Genomic DNA, 20986 nt, shown 5'->3' on the forward strand with positions numbered 1-20986 from the left:
ATGAAGAGAAGCCTATAGGATGATCGAACTCTCTGGATTCAGTCAGATTGCCCAGGCAAGGCACTTCAGCTCCTCTTGGGGGGGATTCTTGGGAGTCAAAGTGTATCACCAGGAGGATTTTGTAAGGGAAAGTTAATAGAGCCCGTTTCTGACCGAATTTACACATGGAAATCTTGAGTAATACCATTGAAGTCAATGATATTGAATTCAGAACCTGGCCTTAAGAATTTATCCCATGTGCTGGAAAGAGGCAGACACATTTATAAATAGCTTCAGTCCAGGACAGATAAATACAATGACCACTTTCACCGTGCTCTTCCCATGTGTTCTCTGAAGAATCTGGACCTGGCCATTGGATACTGGGCTATATGGACTACAGGTCTGATCCAGTCTGGCAGTGCCTATCTTCCTATTGGTGGTGTAAATCCAAGACTATGTTTTTACTCATCTTCCTTGAGCTCCTGGGAGTCTCTAGACTTGCAGTGAGAGCAGAAAGATGTCTCACTAAATGTCATGCAGTATCCTGTTATTTCTCCTTTCAGGAAGAAAAGTTCAAAACTCCTTGGACCTGCCCCGTACATTATGTCAGCTGTCAATGACACCAAATTCAACTCTGCAGTGTTCCTTCTCACCGGGATACCTGGGTATGAAGAGGTGCATCTCTGGATCTCTATCCCCTTCTGCCTAATGTATGTTATTTTGATAGTAGGAAATTCAGTCATTCTGTTCATTATAAAAACAGATCCAAGCCTCCATGAGCCCATGTACATTTTCCTTTCCATGTTGGCCCTCACAGACCTTGGCTTATCGATAGCCACCATACCGACGATACTGGGCATATTCTTGTTTAATGCTAGGGAGATCAGCTTTGATGCCTGTTTTGCCCAGTTGTTTTTTATCCACTCGCTTCAATGCATTGAATCCTCCGTGCTCTTGTTGATGGCCTTTGACCGCTACGTAGCGATCTGTAACCCACTGAGATATGCTTCCATCTTAACACTGCAAAGAATAGCCAAGATGGGACTGGTGTGTGTGCTAAGAGGAGTAACCGTAATAATCCCACTCCCCCTTCTCCTGAAACGGTTCCGATATTGTCGAGCCAATATCCTGTCCCATTCCTACTGCCTGCACCAGGACATCATGAAGCTGGCTTGTTCAGACATCACAGTCAACAGCATCTATGGCTTGTCTGGTTCACTCTTAATTATGGGGTTGGATTCGCTGCTCATCTTCCTCTCTTATGTGATGATCCTCAAAACTGTGCTGAGTGTTGCGTCCCCTGCGGAGTGCCTCAGGGCCCTGAACACCTGTGTCTCCCACCTCTGCGTTGTCCTGCTCTTCTACACACCAGAGATAAGCTTGACTGTGATACACAGATTCGGAAACACTTCTCACTTGCTTCAGATTCTCCTGAGCTACGTCTACCTTCTCGTCCCGCCTCTGATGAACCCAGTCGTGTACAGTGTGAAAAGCAAACACCTTCGTGCGAGAATAATCAGGGTGTTCATCAAGTGAAGGGTCAGTTCATCACCCGGCTCCAGCGCTGGTGACATGGGAGACCAAAAACATGAGACACGGACACTTATTCCACCCTGGACCCTTACATCTGAGACGAGATGAGGTACTCATCTCCTGTCTATAGAGAGAAGTTGAGATGGGGTCTAAGGCTTGAAGCAATGGGATAGGGACTGCCGCCACCTGCTGGTGAGGGAGGACAGCGCTCACTGGGGGAAGGAGACCAAGGCAGGCAGCAGCATTTACAAAGTGACTGTGTTCATGGATCGCCAGGGGACCGGTGGAATGTTGGACCATAAAGATCCGTATCGGTAGCTGCTCCGACCTCAGAATTCCTGGCTATACAGTCAATAAAGAGAAGGGACATGGATCTTGTTTCCCATTACACCTGGACTGTCACTGACCCGTTTCTGGTAAAACATCCACAGGCCATGAAAAAAGCTGCAGTCACAGTCCTGGACCTTCCTGAGCGCTCTGGGTGCAGCATGACCCATGGGGGCTGCACCAGCTGAGGATAGAGGCTATTCCAGGGACACGGACACCCACCCTTCCCCCACACCCTCAGCCAGGTGCTTGTGACTGAGCCGTGTCAGAGACATAATTAACGCAGGAGCCCCAGGGGAAGCCATGCAGGCAGTACATCCTTGCCCACCCCGCTGATGGCTCTGTAGACCGCACACCTGCTCAGCCCTCTCCCCTCCGAGGCAGAACAGAGCTGCGTGTGTGAGTGAGGGTCTGACCCACAGGTGTCCTGGCAAGAGACTCAGGCCCAGATTCCCTCCTCCTCCCTCTGTTTGTGCTGCCCTAGCAATGCAAAGGGGTGGAAAAGGAAATCCGCTCCCCATCACAGGCACGGCTAGCTCCTCTCGCAAAAGCAGAAGATGTACAAGAGCAACGTCTCCACATTGACCCAGCCCCTGCCCCTCTTCTTCCCCCCAGGCCACTCCCTCTGCCCTATCCCTTCCCCCAAGCCCCACCCACTGCTCCTCCTCTTTATCTGAGGTTCCACCCCCTCTCCAGGCCCGAAGCCAGCGCCAGAGCATGGTAAGAGCTCCCCAGGGAGCCAGAGCCACTGTGCGGAGCCCAAGACCCTCCTCCTGCCCTGGGCAGGTGGCCTAAGATCAGCCCCCAGCTTGGGTCCCTCACCCAGGACGTACCCCGGGAGTACTGTAGAGAGTTCCTGCTTTCTGCAGTGCACAAGAGATGCCAGCTGGACCTGTCAATGCTCAGATGGCTGTAAGTGTGGTCCTGTGGCCTTGGCACTGCTCTGTGACTCAAACGAGTTAGGTTTGATTCCTGTGCCGTGTGACCATGGGCAAGCTATTGCTTGTGTCTGAGCCTCTGCACAGGTGGATAGTAGCCCTGCCCTGCCCTGCCTCACAGCTGTAGCAGAAGGATAAATACATTCAAGGTGCTCAGACCCTAAGATCGGGGCTATGTCAGGGTTCCACCGAGCAAAGCCACTGACATTTCTTACCACAGCCTCCTGTGACAGCTGGCTTCTGGGAAGCCCCGTGACTCCAGTATCTTGGTGTCTGTGGCAGATGTGACAATAAACCTGAACACGTTCCCTTGCTGAAAACCGAGTCTGTGCATTTATTGGTGCTGTGTTAGGTGCTGAGTACCGCCAGATTAATTTCTGGGGTTTTTTTGTAGGCTCCTTACAGCTCTTTCCAATGTTTAATTTTGTTCCTGTGCTTGCTCTCTCTGTACCGCTTGCCACCCTGCAAGGGGAGCGGGAGCACTCCAGGGCTCAGTGGATTCTCCTGCTTGTTTTAACTCTTTTTTTTGTTTGTGTTACTTGCCCTGCCAATTTTGTGATGTGTTGTCTTAACCATTTAATAGCCGTGTTTATAGTTTGCAATATTCTATATTTCAAGACTACAGTCTCTGCCCTAGCCTTACAAACTGAATTACATGTTTCTTCCCTACTATATTTCTTTAAATTCCTATAGACATCTTTTGCTAGCCACTCGGCACGTCCATACTTTATTAAACTCTCTGGGGAATTGTAGGGAGAGGTGAAGGGGATTGACTAACACATAGTTTTCTGCCATGTTAGCTCACGATTCCTACAGAGGACAGCTAGCTTACTTGCCAGATCAGCGGTCGGGGATCGCCAGTGTTGTTCCGCTATGAATGTGTGTTCTCCCTGTGTGCTGTCACAGCTCTGTGCAGACAGATGGCACAGCGGACCTCGAGCGAACCACCCAATAAATCCACAGACTCGGTTTTCAGCAAAGGCACTTGGTCACGTTTATTGCCAATGAAGCACGGTGCTAATGCCCCGGCTCCATGGTTGCAGGAACACTAAGACATATATGCCGACGACAGAGAACTGGCTCAGTGAATGGTGGGACTTTCCATTCTCCCCTCAGCCAGACAAAGACATGGCATCAGAGATACATCTTTATACACAGATACAAACAAGTTACATATTGCCCCTGACGTACCACCCTCTAACCTTTTAGGGTGCCACCCATTGATGTATCCAAGGGCCGCCCGTTACATTGTACATGTTGGTTTGATCAAAACATCTCTATCCATCATGCTGTTATTCCTGCCTTTCTCCTTTGCTAAGTGGTGTTAATAGCACTGACCTACTGCATGGGGTGTTGTACTGATAAATATGTTGCAGATTGCGAGGCGCTCGGATGCTACAATAATTGGAGCCAGAGCTAAGTGCCTTAGGGAGATTTCAGCTCTGTTTGCCTTATAAGGACAATTTGAGGCACTGGGTGGAGAACCTGAACTCTTCCCAACACTCCTTGGCAATGAGACCTGTCATTAGCACAGCCCCCTTGAACATGAGAGCTCTGTGCCCCTCCTGCGGCTTGGCAATACAAGAGGGAATCAGGACGTGCTTTCAGAGAGCGAAGGATCTGGAGTCCATTGCCTGGCCGAACAGAGCCCTGTTGGGCTGCTTCATGGTGTGATCTTCACCCCACCCGCTCCATGAACACTGAGAGTCACTCTAACGCTGGAGATAGATCTCACACCCTGCATCCAAATTAATAATGTCACCAAGTTTGGGGATATCAGGATCATTGGGACGGGTTGTTTGGGTCCAATAGGAAGCTAGCAGCAGGCTTTTGGAGCTGGGCTTGAGTCACACCCCTTTCTTTTAAGAATGTGCATGGCCTTGCTTAGCCGGTGTGTGCATGTCTCATGCCTGAACATGAGGAGGAGACCCTCTACATTTGAAATACAGATACATAGTTAATATTCATAACGTCAGATATAAAAATCATACGTGCACAAAATAGGATAATCATATTCTGGAAATCATAACTTTTCCATAGACATCTCACAAGATTTTTTTTGTACAAGATCTAGTATAACTATGTCATAATCGTATCATAATGATACCACTATGATGAGTATGGGGGACAATGTCACAACTACCTCTTCACCTGCCCTGGAACCTGCATGGCCAATATAAAAAGCTCAGGTTCTTTGGGAAGAGACAGGCTTTTCCCCGGGTGGCTCAGGGTCTCAGGAGAGGATTTTTTCATAGATTCATAGATTATAGGACTGGAAGGGATCTCGAGAGGTCATCGAGTCCAGTCCCCTGCCAGCATGGCAGGAGGCGCGGCGCGGCGCGGCGTGGCATGGCTGGGGGGATTCCAACCACAGAAGAGTGGGTGGGGCTCAGGGCTCCAGCCACGGGGGGTGTAGAGACTCTGGGCTTCTCCAGGAGGGGTTGGGGGTCACCACTCTGGCTGTTAGGGGGGGTCAGGCAGAAAGCATGGGGCCAGAAGGGTAGCCTCCCCAAAAAGGGGCTCCACCCGCCACCCATTTGGAAACCATTTGGAAATGGATAGATAATGAGACAGAAATATATGTCTCCATATAAATCCATGGTATACTCACACCTTGAATAGTTTGTGCAGTTATGGTCACCCCATCTCAAGAAAGATATGTTAGAGTTGGAAAAATACAGAGAAGGGTGACAAAAACATTTAGGTGTATGGAACAGCTTCCATATGATGAGAGATTAAGAATACTGGGACTTTTTATCTTGGAAAAGAGATGAGTAAATGGGGATTTGATAGAGGTCCCTAAAATCATGAGTGGTGTCGAGAAAGGGAATCAGGAAGTGTTATTTACCCCTTCACATAACACAACAACCAGGGGTCACCCGTGAAGTTAATATGCATCAGGTTTAAAACAAACCAAAGGAAATATTTCTTCACACAATACACAGTCAGCCTGTGGAACTCATTGCCAGTGGATGTTGTGAAGGCCAAAAGTAAAATTGGGTCCAAAAAAAGAAATAATTAAGTTCATGGAGGAGAGGCTCATCAGTACCTATAAGCCAAGATGGTCATAGATTCATAGATTCATAGATTATAGGACTGGAAGGGACCTCGAGAGGTCATCGAGTCCAGTCCCCTGCCCGCATGGCAGGACCAAATACTGCCTAGACCATCCCTAATAGACATTTATCTAACCTACTCTTAAATATCTCCAGAGACGGAGATTCCACAACCTCCCTAGGCAATTTGTTCCAGTGTTTAACCACCCTGACAGTTAGGAACTTTTTCCTAATGTCCAATCTAGACCTCCCTTGCTGCAGTTTAAACCCATTGTTTCTGGTTCTATCCTTAGAGGCTAAGGTGAACAAGTTCTCTCCCTCCTCCTTATGACACCCTTTTATATACCTGAAAACTGCTATCATGTCCCCTCTCAGTCTTCTCTTTTCCAAACTAAACAAACCCAATTCTTTCAGCCTTCCTTCATAGGTCATGTTCTCAAGACCTTTAATCATTCTTGTTGCTCTTCTTTGGACCCTTTCCAATTTCTCCACATCTTTTTTAAAATGCGGCGCCCAGAACTGGACACAATACTCCAGCTGAGGCCTAACCAGAGCAGAGTAGAGCGGAAGAATGACTTCTCGTGTCTTGCTCACAACACACCTGTTAATGCATCCCAGAATCATGTTTGCTTTTTTTGCAACAGCATCACACTGTTGACTCATATTTAGCTTGTGGTCCACTATAACCCCTAGATCCCTTTCTGCCGTACTCCTTCCTAGACAGTCTTTTCCCATTCTGTATGTGTGAAATTGATTTTTCCTTCCTAAGTGGAGCACTTTGCATTTGTCTTTGTTAAACTTCATCCTGTTTAACTCAGACCATTTCTCCAATTTGTCCAGATCATTTTGAATTATGACCCTGTCCTCCAAAGTAGTTGCAATCCCTCCCAGTTTGGTATCATCCGCAAACTTAATAAGCGTACTTTCTATGCCAATATCTAAGTCGTTGATGAAGATATTGAACAGAGCCGGTCCCAAAACAGACCCCTGCGGTACCCCACTCGTTACGCCTTTCCAGCAGGATTGGGAACCATTAATAACAACTCTCTGAGTACGGTTATCCAGCCAGTTATGCACCCACCTTATAGTAGCCCCATCTAATTTGTATTTGCCTAGTTTATCGATAAGAATATCATGCGAGACCGTATCAAATGCCTTACTAAAGTCTAGGTATACCACATCCACCGCTTCACCCTTATCCACAAGGCTCGTTATCCTATCAAAGAAAGCTATCAGATTGGTTTGACATGATTTGTTCTTCACAAATCCATGCTGGCTATTCCCTATCACCTTACCACTTTCCAAGTGTTTGCAGATGATTTCCTTAATTACTTGCTCCATTATCTTCCCTGGCACAGAAGTTAAACTAACTGGTCTGTAGTTACCTGGGTTGTTTTTATTTCCCTTTTTATAGATGGGCACTATATTTGCCCTTTTCCAGTCTTCTGGAATCTCTCCCGTCTCCCATGATTTTCCAAAGATAATAGCTAGAGGCTCAGATACCTCCTCTATTAGCTCCTTGAGTATTCTAGGATGCATTTCATCAGGCCCGGGTGACTTGCAGGCATCTAACTTTTCTAAGTGATGTTTAACTTGTTCTTTTTTTATTTTATCTGCTAAACCTACCCCCTTCCCATTAGTATTCACTATGGTAGGCATTCCTTCAGACTTCTCGGTGAAGACCGAAACAAAGAAGTCATTAAGCATCTCTGCCATTTCCAAGTTTCCTGTTACTGTTTCTCCCTCTTCACTAAGCAGTGGGCCTACCCTGTCTTTGGTCTTCCTCTTGCTTCTAATGTATTGATAAAAAGTCTTCTTGTTTCCTTTTATTCCCGTAGCTAGTTTGAGCTCATTTTGTGCCTTTGCCTTTCTAATCTTGCCCCTGCATTCCTGTGTTGTTTGCCTATATTCATCCTTTGTAATCTGTCCTAGTTTCCATTTTTTATATGACTCCTTTTTATTTTTTAGATCGTGCAAGATCTCGTGGTTAAGCCAAGGTGGTCTTTTGCCACATTTTCTATCTTTCCTAACCAGCGGAATAGCTTGCTTTTGGGCCCTTAATAGTGTCCCTTTGAAAAACTGCCAACTCTCCTCAGTTGTTTTTCCCCTCAGTCTTGATTCCCATGGGACCTTACCTATCAGCTCTCTGAGCTTCCCAAAATCCGCCTTCCTGAAATCCATTGTCTCTATTTTGCTGTTCTCCCTTCTACCCTTCCTTAGAATTGCAAAGTCTATGATTTCATGATCACTTTCACCCAGGCTGCCTTCTACTTTCACATTCTCAACGAGTTCCTCCCTATTTGTTAAAATCAAGTCTAGAACAGCTTCCCCCCTAGTAGCTTTTTCAACCTTCTGAAATAAAAAGTTGTCTCCAATGCAGTCCAAGAATTTGTTGGCTAGTCTGTTCCCCGCTGTGTTATTTTCCCAACATATATCCGGATAGTTGAAGTCCCCCATCACCACCAAATCTTGGGCTTTGGATGATTTTGTTAGTTGCTTGAAAAAAGCCTCATCCACCTCTTCCACCTGGTTAGGTGGCCTGTAGTAGACGCCTAGCATGACATCTCCCTTGTTTTTTGCCCCTTTAAGCCTAACCCAGAGACTCTCAACACTTCCGTCTCCTATGTCCATCTCTACCTCAGTCCAAGTGTGTACATTTTTAATATATAAGGCAACACCCCCTCCCTTTTTCCCCTGTCTATCCTTCCTGAGCAAGCTGTACCCATCCACACCAACATTCCAATCATGTGTATTATCCCACCAAGTTTCAGTGATGCCAACAATGTCATAGTTGTATTTATTTATTAGCACTTCCAGTTCTTCCTGCTTATTCCCCATACTTCTCGCATTTGTATATAGGCATCTAAGATACTGGTTTGATCTTTCCTCCCAGTTTTTTCCTGACTCTCCTTTCTCTCTGCCAATATAGCCCACACTCCCTCTAGTTTCCGACTCATTTCCCCGGTCTCCATGTTCCCCACTTACCTGTGGGCTTTGCTCACCTGTCCCCGTCGAACCTAGTTTAAAGCCCTCCTCACTAGGTTAGCCAGTCTGTGTCCGAATAGGGTCTTCCCTCTCCTCGAAAGGTGAACGCCATCTCTGCCTAGCAGTCCTTCCTCGAATAGCATCCCGTGGTCTAGGAAGCCAAAGCCCTCCTGGCGACACCATCTTCGCAGCCAGGCATTCACCTCCATGATGCATCTGTCTCTGCCCGGGCCCCTACCTTTGACAGGAAGAATTGAAGAGAATACCACCTGCGCTCCAAACTCCTTCACCCGTGCTCCCAGAGCCCTGTAGTCACTCTTGATCCGCTCAGTGTCACACCGCGCAGTATCATTTGTGCCCACATGGATGAGTAGCATGGGGTAGTAGTCAGAGGGCCGGATAATCCTCGACAATGCCTCCGTAACGTCTCGGATACGGGCCCCCGGCAGGCAGCATACCTCCCGAGATGAAATGTCAGGGCGACAGATGGGCGCCTCCGTCCCCCTCAGCAGAGAGTCTCCGACCACCACTACCCTACGTTTCCTATTCGCAGTGGTGGCAGCAGACTCTCCAGCCTTAGGGGTACGAGGCTTCTCCTCCTTTACTGTAGGGAGTGATGCCTTCTTTCCTGTATCAAGAAGAGCATAACGGTTACCTATAACCACGGCAGGAGGGTTCGGAGCAAGGGTGGAGCACTGCCCGCTGCCAGAAGTAACCAGCTGCCAGCGTCCACCCTGAGCCATCTCCTCCTCCACCAGTGGTGTATCAGCAGTCCTGTGTACTGGGACAGCTACCTCAGCTGTCTCCACATGGACACTGTCGAGGAATTGCTCGTGGATACGGATGCTCCTCAACCTAGCCACCTCCTCCTGTAGCTCTCCCACCTGCTGCCTGAGAGATTCCACCAGCAGGCACCTTTCACATTGGATGGTCCCCCCAGCCTGGATATCAGTAAGTGGAAATTGCAAGTTACAGTCTTTGCAAAACCACACCAGGATCTGGGTAGAGGCATCCATGCTTAGGCACTCTGTCTGGCTACAGGCACAGGTGGAGGAGACAGCAGCAGTGCTGGCACAGGTGTTGCGGGTCTTCCTAACCATCGTAAGCCTCCCTCTGTCAAACTCCTGTCTGCAGCCCCCTGTCAGCTGAAAGGGTTGTTTAAGCAAACAGTTAGAATGTAGTTGCTTTATAGGTATTAAGGGGAAATCAAGAGAAAACAGATGGAACCGGCAAGGGACCCTCGCCCCCTTCCTGCTCCCCTTCCAAACTCCCTTGCGAAACTCCCTGTTAGCAGCCCCTGGTCGCAAAGCTCCCTGGTCGCTTGTGCGCTGCTTTATAAAGCCCTGGCCTGTATGAATGCCCCGCCCACTGATTAAGGCTCAGCCACTTACCAGAGGCTTCTAGCTTTCAAACCTTCCTTTGAAGCTCACAGCTTCCAACTGCCAGCCACAGCACACGGTCCTTCAAACAACCAAAACAAACAAACAGACTGACAAACACAAGCTCAGCACACAGCAAGTAACCCTCAAACACAAACAAACACACACTACAGACAGTCACTTACCCCAAAAGGGTGCTGTATTGCTCCTCCTTCACCTGGAGAACTCCCTTGCGAAACTCCCTGTTAGCAGCCCCTGTTCGTCAGGGACGCAACCCCATACTCTGGATGTCTGTAAACCTCTGACTGTCAGAAGATGGAAGTAGACAAGGGAGGATGGATCACACGATAATTGCCCCCTTCTTTTCTTTCCCTCTGAAGTATCTGAAGTGGCCACGGTCAGAAGACAGGGCATTGAGCTAGATGTACCATTGGTCTGACCCAGTATGGCCATTCTTATGTTCTTAAATTGTTCCTCTGATGGATGGGCTGCTCCAGAGAAGGTCTTTCCAGGGTTTCCCTCTATTATAGGGCTGTTGTAGCCACCCTAGCAGATGTCTGTGGTAGGTTGATCATATATCCCATTTTGGCCGGGACAGTCCCTTTTTAAACCCTGTCCCAGCTGAACCGATTTTTTTTTTCAAAAGGAGGCATTTCTCCCATTTGCTCTTGCAGGCTTGATCAGTTGGCAACAGAAAACAGGACAAATGCCCACTTCTATCATAAAAGTGGGGCAGTGGAGAGCGGAGGAACGTTTGGGGCAGGCAAGTGGAGATACGAGCCCCAAGACGGGGGTGAGGCAGAGCTGGGAGGGGGCAGGCAGTGTTGTAACCACAGGTGACGGACTCCTGAAACCTGAGGGGGGCCCTACAACATTCCAGTAATGGGCAACAGCCTCGCACAGGGGCAGGGAGCCTTGGGCGAGAATCTGGGAGCCTCCTGTTTTCTCTTTGGGAAATATGGTCACCCCAATGGACTGCTCAGTGTGGGAGGTTAATGGGGAGAGTAGTGCTGCCACCTAGGGGTGTGATCCTGTAGCACAAGGGACAGAGGCGCATGGTTTGAGCCAGGGCTGTGCTACACACACACACTTTTGACCCAGTGATTCTGCCAAACTGAAACTGCCTGGATCCCCAAGAGAAATTGGAGGCTTTTCATCTGTCTCTTCCTTATAAAGTAAATGAAGGTTGAACATCAGCTACTCTAACCAGCCGTCCCTTCTCTGTGCAGCCCCCTCCACCCTGTACAACGCCCCTTCGTCAGATCCTGCGGTAAGCAGCTATGGTGACAGACCCTGGTAGCACATCTCTGATGAACCTGTGCTAGCTGGGAGGTGGAGAGGTTCCAAGAGCAGTTGTGGAGGCCCAGAGATTGTTGGTGGGTGGGCCTAGCTACCAGGGGATCACTGAGATCTGTGCCTAACTTTGGGGATCCCTGGATCCTGGGTCCCCATTTTCATTTCTCAGAGAGAAGGGAAGGGACTTCCCCTCCTGGAATGATCTGAGGGAAATTTACATGTACGGAGCCTTGTGGAATCTCCCTTCCCTGCCCTGCAGCCTTGCAGGAAAGGAGCTGCTGGGGAGAAATATGGTCCTATATAATTATTATTACTATTATTATTATTCCTATTCCTATTATCATTATTATGATTTATTTAATTTCAGCAAGATCACAGCTGTGACAGTATCATCGTTATCCCTCATCCATTCCCGATGTAGCCATGTGACTAATCAGAACCATACGAACAGCAATGACAAGCCCAGATTCCAGGAATACAGTCTGCAGCAGGACTTGGGACTGCAGTCCAGTTGGGCAGCATCACCACACATCCCCTGTGAACTGGCCTCCGGCAGTTTATCATTGGCCGTGACGTGGGGTAAAGCTGGTGCGCACTGAGCCAAGCAGCTGAGGTTCCCTGATGGCCAAGTGGCCCCCAAGGGAAAGTGCAGACATGCTTCATAAAGACACCTGCCTCCCTATTTGAACAGATACTGCCTGCTGCCCAGTCAGCCTCTCTGATGACTGATTGTCCTTTAGGGTGAAGCCGTCTGATGTCAGCAGCTCCTCATCTAGCAGGAATTGGGTACGTTGTCAGGTTTCACTGTCTTTAAAATGTGAAGTGAAGGGGAAAGGCTGTGAACTGTTTCCATTTACAGATGTTCTGTGCTGCGACAGCAAACTCAACTGGGCTGTTGGGGTGACTCAGCGACAGGCCTGCAGGGCAGACAGTGCTAGGTCGCTTGGCAACCCCTCCCCTACATCTGCCCATGGTCTATGGTGTGTTATTCAATCTGTACAGAAATGTGATGTTGAAAGTGAGTGCGGAGTGTTAAAACCCCTATTCCCCGAGTCAGGATTTCACAAGGGGTCCTGTTTCTAGAACTGCCGTGTGCTCTGGCCCTGATCCTGCCAGGGGCTGAGGGAGAGGAGACCCCACAGAATATCAGTGACTAGTTCCCAAATTACCTCAGATTTATTTGCTCCTGGAAATTTAATCAGCAAATGCATTTTCAATGATTTGTTCTCTGGCTCGATTGTGAAGGCAGGAATTCAGAGCTCTGTTGCTCTATGGTAACAGGTCCAATAAGGCATATTTCTGTTTCCTGACTGGCTGAAGGCTCTAGACTCTCTGCCCTGTTTAGACCCCTCAGAGTAATAGGGCAACCAGCATCCCTGCCCCCCTCTGGTCTCTGAGTGCCAGATGACCATGTTGTAGCCTTCCCTGTCATGAGGTGCAATCCAGGAATCTTCCCACCCTGAGACGGGGCCCTGGGCTACTGCACACTGCTTGATGACCTTGCTTGCCGAACAGATCTGAGAGGGTTCAGCTCATGTGGTTCTTCCCTTCGGGAGCCTCTGTCTAGTACAAGTGACCAGCCAGCCTTCTAGACCCAAAATACTGTTTAATCTGAAGAGTAGGACAGAGACAGTCAGAGAGAGAGAGAGACGGAGAGAGAGAACAATAGACAACTTTCATGTGTGAAATGAAGTTCCATTTCCATGAATACTCATGCATTTGACTTTGAAATCCACTTCCTGCAAACCCTCAGCGTGGCTGAATAACAGGTGCTGGGGTTACTATGTACTAGAGAGTGAGAGCTCAGGGAATGAATATTTTCTATACTGATCCCAATGCCTGTTACCACTCCAGCTACAAGCTACAGACTCACAGAACAGAATCTGAGGAGATCCAGTCAGCTATTAACCCAGGGACAGGGGAGCTACTAGACTTTTGTTTGCTGAAAAGTAACAGACTGAGGGCTGAGACCCTGTGATCTTTTCAGGTTCTGAGGAAATCCAGATGACAGACGCTACATTTTAAGTCCCCCTGTAACCTGAGAAATCATCTCTGAAAGCAGATCAGAGGGAAAAGACTGGATTGATACGTTTGTACTAAAGTACAGAAGTGTAAATGTTATGCCAAAACGTTTCATTGTAATACAGATATTACAAACCAAACTTTCATGACATGCATGTATATAAAAAGCCAGAAGTAGAGTTGTTGGAATCTCTACAGGAAGGAGAAGTGGTACCTGTACTGCTTAATGGCTTTTGCTTTAGAAGGTATTTCAGTAGTACTCCAAATAGTGTTTGCAATGGATTTCAGCTATTAACTCTTTGTTCAGTGAATAGTTGAATGATACTGTTTCCTGGGAAATGACCTGAAGCTGTCTCTAACACTTGCATTAGGGGTCATGAACATTTTCCCTCTGCAAATCTTTCCAAAAAGTCATGAGAGACCACCACTGGTCCGTGTTTCAGGAGAGAGTTGTGATGAGGTGCAGGAAAGGGGAGTGTAATAGTTATTCTATGTAATTTTTGCCCATCACCTCTTACACATGCATGGCTAAAGTAACTTGCACACTCAAGTGGATATTAATGTAAACCTAGTGTTTGCACTATTCACCCATGTGTGATGCCAACCCCTCCCCCACCCAGCTGAAGTAACTGTCTGCGTTAGCTTGTAATCATGCAAGTATCTACAGACCACTGCATTGGGAGAGGATGGAGGTCCTGTGAGGATGAAGAGAAGGCTGTAGGATGATCAAACTCTCTGAATTCAGTCAACTTTGGCCAGTCAGATCGAACTCTCTGAATTCAGTCAACTTTGGCCAGTCAGATCGAACTCTCTGAATTCAGTCAACTTTGGCCAGTCAAAGCAGTTCAGCTCCTCCTGGAGAAATTCTTGGGGGTCAAAGTGTATCACCGGGAACATTTGGTAAGGGAAAGTTAATAGAGCCCGGTTCTGATCAAATTTACACATGTAAATCTGGAGTAATACCACTAAAGTCAATGATATTGAATTCAGAACCTGGCCCTAAGAATTTATCCCATGTGCTGGAAAGAGGCGGACACATTTATAAATAGCTTCAATCCACGACAGATAAATACAATGACCACTTTCATCATGCACTTGCCATGAGTTTGCACACATGTTATGATAGAATGGGCCACAATCAGAAGTGGAGGGCCAGAAAGGGTGTCTCTGGGAAGGTCACAACTGTAAAATCACACAGTGCACAATAGGCTGTGGTACTCCCTGCCAAAAGTTATCTATGAGGCGAGAGCTGAGAAGGCTACAAAATGTTTATATAGGTAACAGGTAAATCCAATTATAGTTGTAAGGGTTTCTTTAAAAAAAGTCTTGGAAGGGCCCTAAGTGGGTGTCAGGGGGAAACTTTCCCTGGGAGTAGGTTATCTCACAGGGAACAGCTGTCTAGTGCAGGGTTTCTTCCACCTTCCTCTGCAGCAGCTGGACCTGGCCACTGGATACTGAGCTAGATGGACTGCAGGTCTGATCCAGTCTGGCAGTGCCTATCTTCCTATCAACGGTGTAAATTCAAGACTATGTTTTTGATGATCTTCCTTGAGCTCCTGGGAGTCTCTAGACTTGCACTCAGAGCAGAAAGATGTCTCATTAAATGTCATCCACTCTCCTGTTATTTCTCCTTTCAGGAAGAAAAGTTCAAAACTCCTCTGACCTGCCCAGGACATTATGTCAGCTGTCAATGACACCAAATTCAACTCTGCAGTGTTCCTTCTCACCGGGATACCTGGGCAGGAAGACGTCCATCTCTGGATCTCTATCCCCATCTGCCTAATGTATGTTATTTCAATAGTAGGAAATTCAGTCATTCTGTTCATTATAAAAACAGATCCAAGCCTCCATGAGCCCATGTACATTTTTCTTTCCATGTTGGCAGTCACAGATATTGGCATATCAATAGCCACCATACCGACGATACTGGGCATATTCTTGTTTAACTCTAGGGAGATCAGCTTTGATGCCTGTTTAGCCCAGTTGTTCTTTATCCACTTGCTTCAATGTATTGAATCCTCCGTGCTCTTGTTGATGGCCTTTGACCGCTTTGTCGCAATCTGTAACCCACTGATATGCTTCCATCTTAACCCTGCTGAGAATAGCCAAGATGGGACTGGTGTGTGTGCTAAGAGGAGTAGCCGTAATAATCCCACTCCCCCTTCTCCTGAAACGGTTCCGATATTGTCGAGCCAATGTGCTGTCCTATTCCTACTGCCTGCACCAGGACATCATGAAGCTGGCTTGTTCAGACATCACAGTCAACAGCATCTACGGCTTGTCTGGTTCACTCTTAATTAATGGGTTGGACTCGCTGCTCATCTTCCTCTCTTATGTGATGATCATCAAAACAGTGCTGAGCGTCGCATCTCCCGCAGAGTGCCTCAGGGCCCTGAACACCTGTGTCTCCCACCTCTGTGTTGTCCTGATCTTCTATACACCAGAGATAAGCTTGACTGTGATACACAGATTCGGGAATAGCTCTTCTCACTTGCTTCCGATTCTCCTGGGCTACATCTACCTGCTGGTCCCGCCCCTGTTGAACCCAATTGTGTACAGCGTGAAAAGCAAACACCTTCGTGCGAGGATAATCAGGGTGTTCATCAAATGAAGGTTCAGTTCATCACCAGGCTCCAGCGCTGGTGACACAGGAGATGAAAAACATGGGACATGGACACTTATTCCATCCTGGACCTTTATATCTTAGACAAGATGAGCTACTCATCTCCACTCTATAGAGAGAGTTTGAGACGGGGTCTAAGGCCTGGAGCAATGGGAGAGGGGCTGGTGAGAGAGGACAGGCCACTGGGGGAAGGAGACCAAGGCAGGTAGCAGCATTTACAAAGTGACTGTGTTCGTGGAGAGCCAGGGGACTGGTGGGATATTGGTGTATAAACAGCTGTATTGGTAGCTGCTCCAACCTCAGAATTCCTGGCTATACAGTCAATAAAGAGAATGGAGGTGGATGTTGTTTCCCATTGCACCTGGCCTGTCACACCGTCCTGACTGCTTAAACATCCACAGGCCATGAGGAAAGCTGCAGAGGTGTTCTGCACTCACAGTCCTGCTTCTTCCTGAGCGCTCTGGGTGCTGTGTGATCCATGGGTGCTGCAGTAACTGTGTTCAGGGGCTGTTCAAGGGGCATGGACACCCACCCTTCCCCTACGCCCTCAGCCAGGTGCTTGTGACTGAGCCGTGTCAGAGACATGATTAATGTAGGAGCCCCAGGGGAAGCCATCTAGGCAGTATGTCCTCACCCCCCTGCTGATGGCTCTGTACACCGAACACCTGCTGAGCCCCCTCCTCACTGAGGCAGAGCAGAGCTGTGTGTGTGAGTGAGGGTCTGACACACAAGTGTCCTGTCAAGAGACTCAGGCCCAGATTCCCTCCTCCTCCCTCTGTTTGTGCTGCCCTAGCAATGCAAAGGTTTGGAAAAGGGAATCCGCTCCCCATCACAGGCATGGCTAGCTCCTCTCCCAGCCAGCCCATTCAGTGTAGGGTGACCACCTTTTCCAAAGGCAAAAGTAGAACATATACAAGAGCCACGTCTCCACATTGATACAACCCCTGCCATTTTTTCCCCCCCAGGCCACTCCCTCTTCCCATCCATGCCGCCCACCCCCTTCTCCCAGTGGCCTATCCAGGTTCTAACATCAGGGGGAGCGAACACATAAAAAAAGGCGCCACCTGACATATCAAATTACTAATTACATGCTTTTAAATTCGTTATACATTTTTATTTTGTACTTAAAATAAAAACACAAGAATGATATTGTTTTACAAGTACGTGTGTTATTTTGCATTTAAAATATAAAAAAAGTTTAACAGTATGACATTATTTATACTGTATATAAAATCAAAACATAATAAAACTCGTGTTATTTACTTATTTTACACTTCAAAGATAAGATCAAAACAATATGATAATCTATGAAGCAACTACAACAGCCTCTTTCGTCTAAGGTTCATTCTAGCAAAGTTATCTATTACTTTATTATAATCTACTTCAGTAGCCAATTGTCTTTCAATGGAGAGCAAAGCTAACCCAGACAATCTATCTTCACCCATTGTAGAGCGCAGGTAGGTCTTTATAAGTTTGAGGATGACTATGAGTCGGCAATGTGACATGGCCATGAAAAAAGCTAATGCGGTCTTGGGATGCATTAGGCGAGGTATTTCTAGTAGGGATAAGGAGGTGCTGGTTCCGTTATACAAGGCACTGGTGAGACCTCATTTGGAGTACTGTGTGCAGTTCTGGTCTCCCATGTTTAAAAAGGATGAAATCAAACTGGAACGGGTACAGAGAAGGGCCACTAGGATGATCCGAGGAATGGAAAATCTGTCGTATGAAAGGAGACTCGAGAAGCTCAGTTTGTTTACCTTAACCAAAAGAAGGCTGAGGGGGGATATGATTGCTCTCTTTAAATATATCAGAGGGATAAATACCAGGGAGGGAGAGGAATTATTTCAGCTCAGTACTAAAGTGGACACTAGAACGAATGGATATAAACTGGCCATCGGGAAGTTTAGGTTTGAAATTAGACGAAGGTTTTAACCATCAGAGGGGTGAAGTTTTGGAACAGCCTTCCAAGGGAAACAGTGGGGGCGAAAGACCTCTCTGGCTTTAAGATTAAGCTTGATAAGTTTCTGGAGGGGATGGTGTGAGGGGATAAAGTGATTTTAATCAATAGGTCAATAACGTGCAATTACTGGTAATTAGTAACAATGGTCAATGATGGGATATTAAAAGTTACTACAGAGAACTTTTTCCAGAGGGTCTGGCTAAAGAATCTTGCCCGCATGCTCGGGGATCAGCTGATCGCCATATTTGGGGTCGGGAAGGAATTTTCATCCAGGGTAGATTGGCAGAGGCCCTGGAGGTTTTTCGCCTTCCTCCGCAGCATGGGGCAGGGGTCGCTTGCTGGAGGATTCTCAGCGATTTGAAGTCTTTAAATCATGATTTGGGGACTTCAACAGCTGAGTCAAGGGAAAGAATTAGTCCAGGAGTGGGTGGGTCAGGTTTTGTGGCCCGCATCATGCGGGAGGACAGACTAGATGATCATAATGTTCCCTTCTGACCTTAGAGTCTATGAGTCTATGAGTCTTTGAGCCGGCTAAAGGATCGTTCCGCAACTGCGCTACTTATTGGCAAGGTCAGAAAAATGTGGTACAATCTCGAAAGGTTAGGATAAATGGAACACATATCACTGGCGATCATGAATTTCAGTACACTGTGGATGGTGAGTTTCTTGTCGACACTTGACTTTACCCTCCCGCTAGTGCTCATTATCTCTTTGTACATGTCTTTAAATGAAAGAAACTCTTCCACAATTTCAGTTTGACTGTTGATCACATCTGAGTACGTCTGCCAAAAATTCTAATTTGTTTACATTATCCGCCTTGTCAAAATGCATTGGATCTAAACCACTAAATTTGGCAGCCACATTTTTAAAATGCTCGAATCTTTTACTCGTGCTATTTATAACAGAATCTAAGGACACTAAGTAGGATTCAACTATGAATTTCTCCCGGGCATCAAATATTCCTTCTTTATCCTCTGCAATTTCATCATGAAATCTTTTTCTCTGTCGTATTCTGTGCTGCTTATATTCCGTAGTAATATCACATTTTCAAGCCAACTCGGTTGCTTCATTCTCAATCTGTTTGAATTCAGATTCAAATTCACTTTGAAGGTTTGTCATATCATTTTCAAAAATCTGAATCAAATGAGAAGCTGTTACCAGCTCTAGACTACTTTTCTGTAAATATGTGGATAAATGGAAAGCATTCTCTAGCACTTTACTGCAGAATATAAGAAGAACTAAGAATTCATAAGTATCGAGTGTTGCCAGAATACCGTTTGCCTCAGTTTGCTGTTTAGGAGTGCAGTTTTTTATCTCACCATCCACAATTCTTTGCAGGGCAATTACTAGTGCTGGTAAATTTTGCAAGACTGCCTCCACTGCTGACTTTCTAGACGCCCATCTGGTATCACAAAGTTTCTTTAGAGTTAGTGCGAAAGAGTCAATAAGTTTGCATTGTTCTTCTTTTAGTATTGAAAGACAAGGGGAACTGCCAGAAAAAAAAGTATACAGACTTTCTAGAGTTCCAAAAAACAACCGAGTTTGAATATTGGATCGTAATGCATCAATCAGAATTAAATTAAAATTATGTGCACAGCAGTGCGTAAAGAGTGCATTTGGAGCAATTTCCCGTATCCTAGTTTGGAGACCTGATATGTCACCCGACATGGTGCTTGCTCCATCGTAAGACTGACCGTAACACATAGTTATTGACAGCCCCAAGTTTTTGATTGCTGAAAGAAGAATGTTGAAAAAATCTTCAGCACTTGCTCCAGATAATTCGTTGAATTGTATAAATCGTTCCATTGCATCACCGTTTACTGTTACATATCGTAAGGATAAAGAAAATTGATCAGTTCTGCTGATATCAATAATAGAGTCAACAATTACGGCAAAGTACTTAGCTACTTTGATTTCAGCTACTATCTTTGATAGAAGCTCGGCTGATAAGGATTGTATCAGATCATTTTGTATGTCAGGACTGAGATATGTTGCATTTCGATCACTCAGTAATAAATGTTGTTCCAGTAATGTATCATTTTTAGCCAACAGCTTAATAAGTTCCAAAAAATTGCCTTCATTTGTACTTGGGGAACCTAAACCTTGATACTCACGATGACCGCGGAATGCCAATCCCTGAATTCCCAAAAAGAGAACTGCATCTATAATACGTTGTAAAATCATCCTATTTTTTTCTATCTCTTTCCTTTCCACCATTAGAAGACCAGCCAAGACTGTTCTATTGTTGAACAAACGGAATTTGGTAAGGAAAAGTTCTTTCTCTGCTCTTTTGTGACTTTCACTTTTTTCATGTTTTTCAATTTTGGGCGTACCTTTAGCAAATTTCTTGCAACCAGTTTTTGGATCACTCCAAGCATCCGACCGATTTGCAAAAAGCCAACAAGCAAAACAAATCATAGTGTTTGCTCTTGGTGAGTAAACCAGCCAGTGCCGGTTGATTATACGAACACTTTTCACTTGTTTTTGTTTGTACCAAGTTGCACGGAAATGACGTCCAGCTTCATCTGTTGGAAAATTGTCAAAATTATCTTTACGTCCTGGCTGACAAGGGCCTAACTCAAGCAGAGCACGTACTAGATCAGGTGTTATAGGTGTGTCACAAAACAAGTGTGGATCTGTTGGGTATTCCCTATGTGTGTCAACGATAGCACGGGGTCTTACTGTGTCATTCTTGTCCTCTGCATGATAGTCTGCTGAAGTAATCAGGTCTTCTGAGGACTCCACTTCCACTACCTGTGCAGCCGTTAGCAGCCCAGATGCTGTGACCAGCTCCTAGGTTGAAGGTAGGTACTAGCAAGTCTTCAGAGGGTTTTATCTCTGGTAAAGCCGCAATGGCCGGGGCACCATCTCCAGCTCTTGGGCTGAAG

General features: G+C 46.5%; 2 pseudogenes; both read left to right on the top strand.

Annotated features, from left to right (window-relative positions):
- Positions 1-1515, top strand: LOC117872208 (annotated as a pseudogene).
- Positions 1516-14218: 12703 nt separating this feature from the next.
- LOC117872216 lies at positions 14219-16126 on the top strand (annotated as a pseudogene).
- The last annotated feature ends 4860 nt before the right edge of the window (positions 16127-20986 follow it).

This window comes from Trachemys scripta, chromosome 1, assembly GCF_013100865.1.
Source record: "Trachemys scripta elegans isolate TJP31775 chromosome 1, CAS_Tse_1.0, whole genome shotgun sequence".
NCBI classification, from domain to species: Eukaryota; Metazoa; Chordata; order Testudines; family Emydidae; genus Trachemys; species Trachemys scripta.